Genomic DNA, 9,471 nt, shown 5'->3' on the forward strand with positions numbered 1-9,471 from the left:
CCTCTCGCCCCTCATCCCCCGCCCCAGCTGACTTGTTCATCACAGTTGTGAGATAGTTTGTGATGGTTGCATACACGTATATGTTGTCCTCTATGATGATCTTTTGTACTGATATATGAGTGCACACATATGTTGGGGGATGCATAAGGTTGTCACCATTGCATGTTGATAGGATGAGGATAGCCGGAGTTTGACAGAAACCGAATCCCAATTATTATATTTATGTTGTATTAATTCATGGCTAATCAACGGGGGTATAACTATGGGAACCTTTAAACTTACATATTTGATTGGACTTTATGTCTTTATATTTCCCTTGTTTGTTCTTAATAAATTCTTGGGATTAATCACTAGTGGTGTAATTGCTCATGTTTATGGCTATATCTATCTATGGCTCCTCTCTAGAAGAAACTATAAAAAGACTATCTTTGTGATTCACTAATTATGACAACCACACAAATGAAGTACTCCCTCCGATTCATATTACTTGACTCTAATATTGATATATCTAGAACTAAAATGTGTCTAGATCCTTTCATATTAGAGTCAATTAATATGAATTGGAGGAAGTAGCAATTTGCTAGAACTGCCTTGAGTTACTCCGCTTCACTTCATCTTATTTTACTTTATTGAACTATACTTTTCTTGTATTAGTTTTACTCATTGCATTTTTTTTAGCACTTGTAGTTTTATAGTAGAAACCTCTTCACACACACACACACACCATATCTCCTAGCTTTGCATAGAAAACCATATAGTTGGGTTATAGGGCTTTAGAAAATAGATAGTTTACCTTCAACTCCTCGTGGGTTTGACACTCGAATACTTATCGAATTGTACTACGGTGATTCCCTGCACTTGGAGGTTATCAAACTCCTGCTTATAACAGAAAAGCGCTGACTTATGCTTGAATAATACAACGCATTAGTTTAGTTGAGGAACCAACTTTAGTCACAACTTGTCTTCTTTTTCAATGAACACTGCGACAAGACAGACTCCAAGGCACTCCCTCCGATCCATCTCATGAAACTTGTTGGAGATTTTACTAAACTAGAATGTATCTACGTACTAAATAGTATTTAGATACATCCGATTTTTGACAAATTTAAGACAACTTTCGTAGGACGGAGGGATTACATTACGTACTCAACATGATACGCATGGAAAATTAATATAGAAACATGATCCATAGATCAAAAAAGCATTAAGCTTGCATAGACCATACATGTTCATGAGAAAACATCAATTCTCAAGTACATTCACCAAATAATGGAATATATTGTTCACATTCACACAAAATATATTGCTCCGATGGGCATAAAATATAAGCAACACCATGAAAGAGACGCAATACAACTTAAAGTGCTGCAAAAGGAGATGTAGCCGCCTACGACAAGTTCCAACCATTTATCATTTTGCATTTAGTTGACTCATAGCCACATGCATAAGACAACTCTGAGCACTCCATGCGATTTCGAACAAGGCATTTATGGAAAAGGACGTGTTATATTATATCACATTCGTCATATCTTACAAGAGCACTAAGCTCCCAGGGTTCTGAGGCCCTGTGGTTGCTCCGTGCTAGCTCCAATTGAGTGATTACACGAGGATAGTCGGTTCATGTGTTTGCTACGTGTTGCAGTGTTGGGCGACACCGCGACAGGACGCTTGTGTATTTGTTACAGGTTGAGCTACAGACCGGGAAGGGGACAACTTCGTTTTCCTCTCGATCCTTTAGTTCTAGATCGCTCACGGAACCTCTTCTGCGGTTGACTTCGGTCCGCTCAACCACAGCTCCCACGCTCCTGCCTGCGTCGATTCCTCCCGTCCGGCGACCGGCTTCATCCCCGACCCCCCCTTCGACCCTCCTACCATGGCATCTCAGCCCCCGTCCGATCTCCCACACCAGAAACGGTGGAGGTAAGGTAACGACCCCCATCTCACCTTGTACACCCCAGCCCACAGCCGCACGCCCTCCAGCATCTATTCACCAGACCTAGATGCACACACGCGCGGCAGGCCTAGCGATTGCGGCGACACCGGCGGGAAGCAGTCAAGCTGAGCAGAAGAGCAGCGGCTAGAGGAGCACGCGCTTGCGGCAGCGACCGGCGGACATGCGTCCAGGCGAGCAGTGGCCAGCGGCGACCTGCTGGCAGGCAGGCAACGGCAAGGTACTCTTCACTTTCTTCAGTCTTCAGCTGTTCAGCTCTTGCTTCAGCCGCATCAACTGATCAACATAGCAGTCTAGCTCTAGCAGATTACCCGTAGCATACTAGCAGATTAGAACTTTTTGTATAGCTACAAGTTACAAGTTAATCTATTTTTCTAGATTACAAGTTAATCTATTTTTCTGAACTTTGCTGCATTCAAATATCATTAAGCTATTAGTGCACAATTTGTAAGTTGAAGTAGTTCACCTAATTAATATGTTAAACATGTTTACATTCCCTGTAATATGAAGCAGTGGCTTCAAAGATTTGATCGATGTGATGTCTTAATCTTGGTATTACATCATCATTCTGTGTTTTGGTTGATTGCAAACTATGTCCTTTCATTAAAGGAAACTAAATGGTAGTGCAATGTTTTCATAAAGTCCCCTGTAGTGTTGAACAGACATGTGATCTTTATTTTAAGATGGGACAGGCGCGATGGTGCCCGGCGTTGCGCCGTTGCTGCGATGGCGGACACCAAGGCCATGTGCCCTGCTTTCCATGCCGCCAACAATGGCGTCATGTTCGCTGCCAAAGTTGCCTTCCTCATCCCCGCAGGTGAGCCTCGCCTTCCACCCTTATTCCTAAGTTTTAAGTATGAACATATTGTAGCCGTATAACTTGTGTTTAACCCCCATGATTAAGGGTCATGTTGCATCTGCGGTAATGATTTTGTGGTTAAATCACCTTGTGCATAGACATGGGCGATATCTCTACCATTACTATGATCTAATTAACATTTTAACTCACGCAGTTGAGTCAAAATACTGCTCCTACATTAGTAATTTGCCTGTCACCTGTGTGATTGAATCCTAATAATCCTTGATTCACTGTGCTATATTGCTTACACAATTCCACTATATGGTGGATTGCCTCAGTTTATATGCAGAACCTCAGGCTTCAGTCTTGGATCACTGGATTAGTCATTAGTAAAGTTGTTTTGTGCTACAATAGTATTACCTGATCATTACACTGTTCTCTTATGTTGTATATAAAGATACTAATATAATTTTAAGTGCATCAGATATTACATTAGATAAAAAAATCATTTTACATTTTGTGTAAAATATTATGGTTATTTTTCCTTACTGGACTACAGGTTCACCACCTACGCGATATTTGGTGTCATCAGTTGACACGGAGCTGAGGTGCTCTTAAAATTTCTGGTCTACTGGTGCCAAGGTCATGGGAAACCTCTCCCCTGAGCTTCGATGTCTCCCGTCCCCTGGCGAGAGAAGTGCCGCCTTATTATCCAGAGTAGGTAAAGCTTGCTCCTTCCGTTGTGTGAATCCTGTCAAGATCCAGCTGTTCTTATTCAGAAGCACGCCCTGAGGTGAGTTGAATTGCTTGTTCTATTTAAAATTTGGGAGATGGATTTGAGTTCTTAGGTGTTATATGGTCCCAAACTATGAATCGTTGGATTAGCTAGATGTATTCTTGTTTGTGTATTAGAAAGTTAAATTTCTGCAAGTGTGTATATATCCCAAGTCTGGCCTATTCAACAAGATGAGTCCTTGGCATTGTGAAGAAATTTGGGTTATTTGGTAATTTGTACCATAAAATTGATGCTTTAGTTCAGTCAGTGTTGTGATTCATTAATTTTTATATACAAAGGAAAAAATATAATTTTTTCCAGGGACTGTTGTTTGCGGGCTGAAATTGTTGGTATTGTTGAACAGTTAAAATGAGAATAATACTACTCCATCTGATCGATATTACTTGATTCTAAAATGGATGTATCTACAACTAAATTATGTCTAGATGCATCCATTTTAGCATCAAGTAATATGGATCGGAAGGCAGTACTACTAAACCTTTCAGGCAGTTACTTCCAGCGAAAATGGAGGATGATGTGTGCTTCACCACATCGTAAATCCTTTACCTCACATAGAAATTGCGTAAATTAGTAGTGCATTTTTATTTTTCATTATACTAAATGCATAGCTGAGCCTTATCTCATTTCTTATGAAAGCTTGAAGAGAAAATCCATGGCAAGGAACTTGGATAAACAGATTTTTAGGATTAACCTAACACAATAATTGCTTTTCAAATATTTATGTGTAACTCTCGGATTACATATTTTATTATACGAATTAAATCATTACTTACGAGAGCCAGGAGACAGAAATTAAACATATTAGGAAGAGCATGATATTTAAGGCATCTTCTGAAAGCTGAGTTGAAAAAAATACTAATGTCGGTTTACTTTATCCTACTGAGGTTTCGATTTCTTCGATGTATATAGTTTGTATGATTCATGTGTATGATTCATGTCCATCTATTTTTTCTATTAAAAGCAATATTCACATATGGTTCAGTAAGAAATGCTCACGTATAATGTAAGTTCTGGTGTGTTCTGTGACTTGTGAGTGTTGTCATCATAGGACAAAGTATTAACAGTTTCTTTCAGGCTTGCAATTCCAGGAATTTTGTCACAATAATACCTTTTTTGCAATTCTAAGGTTAATAAGGTGAATACATGAACGACTGTCAAGAAATCTTGCATACCTACCCACTAGCTATACGTTACAAGGATGGTACCATTTTTTTTCTTCTTTTTTCTTGAGTTTTCTACTTTATGGTTCCTGGGATATGAGAAATTGTGTTGAGTTGAATTGATTCTTCTATTTATAATTTGGTAGATGGATTTGAGTTCTTAGGTGTTATGTTTTAGAATCATTGGATTACGTAGCTGTATATTCAGTTTGTGTATCAGGATGTTAATTTTTTTCAAATTTTCCTACTCAGCAAGATGAGTCCTTGCTTGTGAAGGTTGGTGTCGTGCAGACATAGCTTATATTTTTCCAATTCATTCCCTATAACAGTTGTGATGTTCTGGAGTACTACATTCTTATTAAACCTTTTACTTCACTGGATTTCATATCTAAACTTATATCTATCGTGTCCCAGATTTGGAATTAAATCATGAAATTATCTTTGCATTGTTTTTTTTTTGGAAAGTTAAGTGTCCCCTGCTAGGATAACCATATGAGGTGATGCATGATTTTTTATCTCTTGTATTTAATTATTCTAATCTACTTAATGGAGTAGGTTTTCTGGTAGCATTATTGGCGTCTTCACGCTTCCTTTTGTGCCAAATAATTGTGAGTAGTTGCCTATGATATAATATAAGCTTATATGTGTGCTTAAATCTTATGAAGTAAACTTGCCACTGGTTTGATGTGTATCATGCGATTTTTACCTGTCATATCTAATTTATTCACTTTTCAATTTGTTTAATTTTACCTCATTGCTCCTGTTTTAGGCCCTTTGTACTTAACCTGACAAGAGCGGTAAGGAATTATCTAGAAAATGGCTGGTCGGTACTTGGCGGGCAGCAGCAGAAGAGCGTAGAATGTGAAGGCTAGGAGCAAGTGCTGGCAAGAAAACATAGTACTTGTGAGTTCTCTTCGGTCTGCTTATGCATGTTTTTAAGACTGATGGCCAGATCAGTGCAAATTTAAGGAGATGAATGTAGTCCTGCGTTGATGGTTCCCATGAGGCCAGTTAGCAAATCGGAAGGCTGGGATAAAGCCATCAGATATGATAGAGGATGCATTATATCCTGCTTCAAGGTATACACTAGCTTTTGATGCCTTACAGACTGAAGCTGCAATGATGTGACTTGTACCTACCAAATGAACATGTCATGACACATTCAAACTGGCTGCTTGGCCGGCTGCAGGTCTGAAAGAAGAGCTGACAAGGAATCTTGGTGTAAGCAGTCATCTTTTGGACTATTTCCTTGTTGTTTCTTCGTAAATTTCGTGAAATATCATGTCGAGCTTGTATCATTATAGCCGACTACCTAATTTTGTTTGTTCTATATAATTCCATGTGACATTTCGTACTTGCTAAAAGGAAAAATTGCAAGCCTAAGATAAGAGATAGTAATAAATTAGATTTATTACTTCACTCTTTTGCTTGATGCATATAAGAATATGCATTTAATTAGGCTGAGTATGCGCCACTGCACTCCACGTTTCGATATGGCACGCATCAAGCCGAAGGAAATTGTTTTTTGTCTGTGTCCCATTAGAAAAGTGAAGCGCATACCTGCCCACCAACTTAACTTACCAGCAGGAATGAGGTGCATATACGTGGCGACAATAACAACAATCGGGCGCAGCAGCGCGCCAGGTCCTTCTAGTAATCATTAATTTCTGACTGCAAATCAAGAAAACAAATTAACTATAGCGCCCACAACAACAAATAACTTCATATAGATGCCATCTAACCAACATCAGGCGAGTTGCATCAGATGAATTAAGGAATATTGACCAGCCTAGTCCCCTGACATGTCTCATATATTACCTTCAAATTCTCCTAGATGCATGTTCTGACGAGTCCACTAGATTATGCATTGTAATCTTGGAAAAAGTTACCACAGAATATTAAATTAACTGTGGTTGTTCTTTAATCAAATATTATTTCTGGAGTGTTGAACATTTAAAAGCAAAAAAGTTCACCTGATGTATAGCTTCTCCTTGGAGTACAAGGATCTAAGGAAATCATCAACCATGTGTCATAGAACTACGAACTTCATAGAACCTCCCTCGGCGCCTCGAGCACGTGTGTCTTTTTCTCTAGCCTTTTCTTCGACATCAAGAGTATCAATGAGATGCATGACAGAAATTTCTTGTCTCTTGTGTTTCAGAGATGTAGCGAAATTTCTCCATGAAGGAGGAAGTTTGGCAATGATGTCTGGAGCAATGAACTTGTCTGGTAACACACACGCGAACTGCTCAAGTTCCTTGGCAATGGACTATATATCTTGAGCCTGCTCAACAACGGATCGCTCATCAGTCATCTAGTCATATTATTTCTCCATGACATATGATTCACTACCCGCATTCGAGACCCCAAACATGCATGGCCTCGAGCGCATCCCATATATCCTTTCCCGTAGTGATGATAAATATAAGCCAACAATATTCTCACCAAGAACACTAACAATAACACCTCTCAAAAGAGTGCCGGCTTCCTGAAAAGCTTTCTCCTCGAGTGGAGTAAGCCCTCATATAAGATTGCCTTTAATTGCATCAAATCATCTCATGGTTGTGAGACAGAGAATTGTTCTGGCACGCTATGTTTTAAAATTCACACCCTCGAATAGTGTTGGCCTCATAGATGCAGAAAAGATAACAAGGGAAAATTTCCTATAATAAGGTTTTTGGATTGTTGGAAATATAAGCAATTTTTCGGATAAGTTATCCAGAAAAACAATAGATAGAACATGGCTAGAAGTAAAGAAAAGAAACTAGACCTGCCATCGGAAATTCAATTTGGCTCCCGGATGCATATGCTCCCTATACCAAGAAAATATATTTCGAAGTGTCGAAAATTTTTGACAAAAAATTCTACATGTACACCTCTACAATATATGTGTGGTCGTCAAGTTTCGAGAAAAAACAGATACTTTTTGTGTTCTATATAAAAAAGAGAAAATTTATGTTATGACAAGTTTTGCTTTTAGCACCAAATTTTGTCTTTTTTACACAGGCCACAAGACAAGTCAAATTTTCATGAAACAAGTTTGTGGACGTGTAGCACATGAAGATGTACGGGCGATTTTTTTGTTTCAATTTTTTGATGTTTCAAAATGTATCTAAGATGCATTTCAAAATAAAAGGATCATATGATCCCACGTGCCAAAACACCACTCCCTGCCATGTCATCTAACATATAGTGCGATATTATAAATTCTAGACAAGATACTAAAACTAGAAATTGCATCATGATCTCAACTAGGAGAAATAGGATAACATACAGGACACAGAAGAAGACCCGTTTGCATTACTGGTGTTTTCTCACATGTCGTCGTAGAGACTACTGATGTCGGGGAAGATATCATTGTCGGGGAAGTCAGTAGTCGCGAAGAGTGCTCCCCAAAAATGTTATCGCCGCTCTCCAGTACATGATCACAAGATGCGGGGTTTCGGAGGTCTACTGTACCGACTCGTGGTAAGCTCTGCAACCAGGAGAATGTGGCATTTGTGTTTTCATGGTACTGAACTTTTGTCCCACCCCTTGTCATGCATGAATGGGCAAATTGGGCCTTTAGGATTTTCAGAAATTGTGGACTAAATTAAATAAGTTGGGACTGAATTAGAAAAAATTCCAACACTTCTCGGATATAAGTGGGGTCAGACCATATCCTTATGGTACACAGACCTACACCCCTTTCATCCCACGGCAGCCATGATGACCACGGCGTAAAGGCACACATCTCGTCAAGCATGCGACCGAATATGTTCTTATCATAGAACGTGCTGAAATATATGCATCTTGGTCAAAGTGATTTAGTTTCACTTCAGCCAAAAATATAATCGGTCAACTAGCCTAACGGAAGACAAAATAAAATGCCCAGTGGCTGAGACACTACAGGAATGGCAGTAGACGCCGAGGGCCAAAGTGTACACCGACGGCCAAATGTCGGGGCCGTCGGCGTACGACCTCGCCAGAGCACCGCCGAACGTCGACCATCGACGTACCCATGCCGTCGGCGTAAAGGTGGCTACGCCGAGGGCTGCCCTCGGCGTCTACCTGGCCCTCGGCGTAGCGTAGGCATCGCAACCCCTCGCGCCTGAGTCGTCACGGCGCTCTTACGGCGTCAGTCCAGACGCCGAGAGCCACCCTCGGCATAGGGCATGCCCCTCCTATGCCGACGGCCACCCTCGGCATATAGTTTTTTTCCTCCCTCATATTACTTTATATTATGTTTGTATTATTTAATTACTAGTATGAATTATGTAAAAAATGGTTCTATTTTTTAAGAATTGGTAGATGGCATATGTAGGTCCCACGAGTGACGCTCTTCGCAGACGGGTCAACCGGAGCCACTAGGCCCAACATTTGCTATCGATGTACATATGGGTAGATCTGCGGGGTCCCCACCCTACGGTTTCCCTAACCCTAACTCTAACCCTAACCCTAACTCTAAACCTATCCCTAACCCTAGGGTTTCCGCATACATTGCAAACCCTAACTCTAACCCTAACCCTAGGGGTAGATCTGTGGGGTCCCCGCCCTAGGGTTTCCCAAGATATAATCACCGGAGCATCGGAATTGTTGGAAAACTTGCATCTGCCCCTAACATATATATGTACAAGTGTGATGTAAGGTTTGGCTAACCTTGCATTTACCCGGTGTTGACGATTTCCGCATATATGGGCAAGCACTTGGTAAAATCCAGGATCTGTATGTGGAAACTCCCGCCACGGCTCAAACGGAGCCTATTTTATGGTAAAGTATGTCCAAC

At 40.3% G+C, this 9,471-nt stretch overlaps 1 long non-coding RNA gene across 1 annotated transcript; it reads left to right on the forward strand.

Moving 5' to 3' along the window:
* The first annotated feature begins 2,615 nt into the window (after positions 1-2,615).
* LOC124656984 lies at positions 2,616-6,053 on the forward strand. The gene is made up of 4 exons (XR_006988770.1): positions 2,616-2,768; positions 3,310-3,543; positions 5,476-5,785; positions 5,896-6,053. It is a non-coding gene; the product is annotated as an uncharacterized LOC124656984 (long non-coding RNA).
* Positions 6,054-9,471: the final 3,418 nt, after the last annotated feature.

The sequence above is a fragment of the Lolium rigidum genome, chromosome 5, assembly GCF_022539505.1.
Source record: "Lolium rigidum isolate FL_2022 chromosome 5, APGP_CSIRO_Lrig_0.1, whole genome shotgun sequence".
Classification (NCBI taxonomy): domain Eukaryota; kingdom Viridiplantae; phylum Streptophyta; class Magnoliopsida; order Poales; family Poaceae; genus Lolium; species Lolium rigidum.